We start from the raw sequence: 4,650 nt of genomic DNA, 5'->3' as shown, positions 1-4,650 counted from the left end.
GATTTCTTAATTTTCTCTTATTTTCAGGACTCCATTCTTCAGAAGGCATGTCCGGTAGTACAATTACCGCACAAACGATACAACCAGGGAAGCAGAAAGCTACGCCGCACTATGGAACTCTAAGGTGGTCTCTATAACGAGCAGTATACCTGTTTCATATAACATTCCGCAGCTCGCCCCTGGAAAGGACATGTTAAATAGTCCCATCTTTTGCTTATTGCACTATTTGTATCGTTCCGCTTTGATCACAGCTTTTTTAAATAAACAATGCATAGCTTCCGTCTATTATTGCATTACTCTTTTTTACGAATATATGTTGATTAATGACATGTTGCACCCGTACACTTTGGTACGGCCAATATGCCAGGGGCTTAAGTACCCCACAATACGGTGTGAGAAGTCCGAACACTTTCACAAGTGCGGCACCCCGAACTTATAGCATTATATGCATCGGCTCCGAATCATGTCTTGGGTCAATAGTTGGGTTTGCCCGGATCCTATGTTTTGGTACCTTACGTTCCGTTATATCGGCTAAGGTAGCACTAGGAGAACTACTGCGATTGTGCCCCAGTTGAGCTGGGCTAAGCACCTCAGTAGAGAAAGCTAAAACTGACCGTCATGATGAGGCGAGAGCTGGTCGCTGTTCGAGAGGTTTTCGAGTCCCTAAAGACTTATGCCGCTTAGAGCGAGCAGTTGGCTTTGTCCGGCCTAAGCGTGGATAGCGCCCCGAACTCGGTCTTCCGAATACTAGGGGCTTCGCCGAAATTTAAAATTATAGAATTCTATGGCTAAGTGAGAGTATTGAAGCATTATAGTCCGATTGCCTTGTTCTTTGTGTTGAGTGCCTCCCTCGAAGGACCCAAGAATGGGAAAAAGAGCGCTCATGTTTATCCCAAACACCCTAGCACTCGTGGCATGGGGGCAGAAGCCGACGACTCGCCATCTCTCAAATTTGATAAACGACCGCACAAAAGGTAATATTTTAAATTCAAAAGCGTTGCTTAGCGCATATGAACAAGTTTTCAGCGTACAGGATCACAAATGCGAGTTTACTCAAAAATTACATCTTTGGAGCATTCATCCGCTATAAGGCGGGCACCCTTCAGGATGCCCTCATAATATGCTTCCGGGACATGATGCTCCTTGCCCGGCGGCGGCCCGTCCTTCAACAGCTTCTCCGCATCCATCTTGCCCCAGTGCACTTTAGCACGGGCAAGCGCCCTACGGGCACCTTCGATGCAGATGGAGCGCTTGATTACTTCAAGCCGTGGACATGCATCCACCAGCCGCCTCACCAGCCCGAAGTAGCTCCCAGGCAGAGCCTCTCCAGGCCAAAGCCGAACTACGAGGCCCTTTATGGCCTGTTCGGCCACCTTGTGGAGCTCGACCATTTCTTCAGCTGGTCGCTCAAAGGCACCAGGTGTCCGGCCTCAGCATACTGAGACCAGAACACCTTCTCCGTCGAGCTCCCCTCCTCGGATCGGTAGTAGGCGGCAGCATCAGACGCACTACGGGGCAAATCTGCGAATGCTCCTGGAGAGCTCCAGACTCGGGTAAGTAACAAGTAATTCACTTTCACGTGCTTGCTTTGCATAATGAATGCCTTACCCGCCGTTATCTTCTTCGCCGCTTCAATTTCTTGGAGGGCTCTCTGGGCTTCGGCCTTGGCAGACTTCGCGCTTTCGAGGGCTGCCGCAAGCTCGGACGCTTGCGTCTTTGAGTCAAGGTCCAAACTCTCGTGTTTTTTCACGAGAGCTTGGAGCTCTTTCTGCACCGCCTCCACCCGCGCCTCCTGCTTCCCTCTCTCTGTGCGCTCCGCGGCCGCTCTGTTTTCGGCCTCGGACAGCGCTTTCTTAAGGGTTGCCACCTCGGTCGTGGCCCCTATAATAGCATGTTGATCCTGTCATTTTTTGCAACCACATCTTCTTTATATACTTTCGCAAGGTATTACTTACCTTCCTTCTCCTCGAGTTGCCTCTTGGCATGGCCGAGCTCGTTCTCGGACCATGCGAGGTTTTGCTTCAGCGTATCCACCTCCGCAGTTAGTGCGGCGGAGGCCATCAGCGAAGCCTGCATACACATATTGACTTGATTATGTTAGACTCCTGCGAATGTTATTAGATCCTCTATTCGGCTTTTCTTTCCGAACGCCGAACAGAGCATCAGGGGCTACTGTCTATGCGGTAATATTTTTACATATTCTTTACTTACCTCAAAGCCTGTTAGAAGGCTGGCACAGGCTTCAGTCAGTCCGCTCTTAGCGGACTGAACCTTCTGAATCACCGCACTCATAATAGTGCGGTGCTCCTCGTCGATGGAAGCGCCTTTAAGCACCTCCAGCAAATTGTCCGGTGCCTCCGGTTGGACGGAGGTCACCAGCTCGGTAGGCTTGCTCCTCTTGGAAGGAGGCTGCCTACCGGAGTCCGGAACCGTTGAAGGTTTCGGCGCGGTGTCTGGCTCAAAGCCGGACTCGGGGCTCTTAGGGGTTTTATCCCCTTTGCGCCTGGAGTTCGGGAGGTCGCCTTGCGGCGCCTCCAGGACCACCTCCTCCTGGCTTGGAACCTGTTGGGACGCCACCTCGGCGTCGTCCATAGGGTGGGGGGAGGTAGTCGTCCGAAGCGAATTCACATCCGACGAATCCAGGGAGCCGCTCAACGACTCGTCGAGCCCAGCCTTGGGCGGACTGCATAGTCATATTCGGCGTAAGGAGGAGCTGTGCAAGAAAGGAACACTATGAATTGTTCTGGTGTCCGAATACTTACGATCTCGCTAGGGGCTTGGCCCTGTGCGGCCACTCCTCTTCACCGTCGTCGGCGTTGGTGGAGTAGTCCAGAGGAAGGGTCTTCCCCTTCTTGGACCCTTCGGCCTCCCCAGTTGGGGCGGCCTTCCTTTTCTTCCCTTCCCCCGCTGGAGGGGGAGAGGTCTCTTCTTCCTCCTCCTCGTCTTCACGGGAGGAGTGCGTCTTGGAGTCGTCGGATGATGAACCCGACACCTCCAGGCACCGGGCACTCTTTCGAGTCCCCGTGGCCTTCTTCTTGGCCATCTTCTCCGGCACCATGCTGGGCCTTCGGGCAAAGGAGCCGGACAGTTGACCTGTCCGGACGTCTCCTACATGGAGTCGAACTATGAAAAACTAATACCCTGTAAAAGGTAAAAACAGCTTACCGCACTAGCGTGACGCTGCGAGCTGAATTCGCGATCCTCGCTAGCGGATGCGGGGGCCTCGACGCCCTTGAAAAGCACCTTCCAGGCATCTTCGTACGTCATGTCGAAGAGTCTGCTCAGAGTTCGGTGCTGCGCCGGGTCGAACTCCCACAGGTTGAAAGCCCATTGTTGACACGGAGGATCCGACGGATGAGCATAACCTGGACTACGTTGACAAGTTTGAGCTTCTTGTCCACCAGGGTTTGGACGCATGTTTGGAGTCCGGCCAGCTCTCCTTTTTTACCCCACGACAGGCCCGTCTCTTTCCAGGAGGTGAGCCGCGTAGGGGGTCTGGATCGGAACTCGAGGGCTGCGACCCATTCAGGGTCGCGCGACTCAGTGATGTAAAACCACCCCGATTGCCACCCCTTTAGGGACTCCACGAAGGAGCCCTCGAGCCATAGGACGTTGGGCATCTTGCCCACCATGGCGCCTCCGCACTCCGCCTGGGTGCCGCGCACCACCTTCGGCTTGACATTGAAAGTCTTGAGCTATAGGCCGAAATGGGGGCGGATGCAGAAGAAAGCCTCGCACACGACGATAAACGCCGAGATGTTGAGGAAAAAGTTCGGGGCCAGATCGTGGAAATCCAGGCCATAGTAGAACATGAGCCCCCGGACAAATGGGTGGAGAGGGAAGCCCAGTCCATGGAGGAAATGGGGGAGGAACACCACCCTCTCATGGGACCTAGGGGTGGGGATGAGCTGCCCCTCTTCGGGAAGCCGGTGGGCAATGTCGTTAGACAAGTATCTGACCTTCCTCAGTTTTTTGATGTGTCCCTCCGTGACGGAGGAGACCATCCACTTGCCTCCCGCTCCGGACATGGCTGGAGAAGGTTGATGTGGGGTGTGCAGACTTGGGCGTTGGAGCTCGAGTGCGCGGAAATGGATAGGCAAAGGAGGAAGAAGGCGTGGATGAAAAGGTGGATCCTTATCCCCTGATATGGGCGGATGCGGCTATGCGTCCCCACCAACCTGGTAAAACTCGCTTATCTCCCAAGCGCCGTAATCAATGGCGCGGTTGGGTTACCCACGCCTGTATTGATGAGAATCCTGGAATAAGGGGACACGATCTCTACTTTGACAAGACGTGCCAAGGAAACTACCTCGCTAGACGCGCTGAGGTGGGACAGTAAAACGATTCGAATAAAGACTTGGCCGTGGTGTGATGTCACGCTACGGAATACGTCAGCAAATTAGATTTGTGTAAATATTATTCTCTCTATGGCAATATGTGGAAACTTATTTTGTAGAGCCGGACACTACCTTTGTGTTCAAAATATTCTATGAGGTACTTGGAGGAGGAACCCGCCTTGCAATGCCGAAGACAATATGCGCGCCGGACTCATTGTCATTGAAGCCTGGTTCAGGGGCTACTGAGGGAGTCCTAGATTAGGGGGTGTTCGGATAGCCGGACTATACCTTCGGCCGGACTCCTGGACTATGA

The sequence above is a fragment of the Triticum urartu genome, chromosome 7 (assembly GCF_003073215.2).
Source record: "Triticum urartu cultivar G1812 chromosome 7, Tu2.1, whole genome shotgun sequence".
In the NCBI taxonomy this organism is placed as follows: Eukaryota; Viridiplantae; Streptophyta; class Magnoliopsida; order Poales; family Poaceae; genus Triticum; species Triticum urartu.
This window is presented reverse-complemented; position numbering follows the sequence as displayed.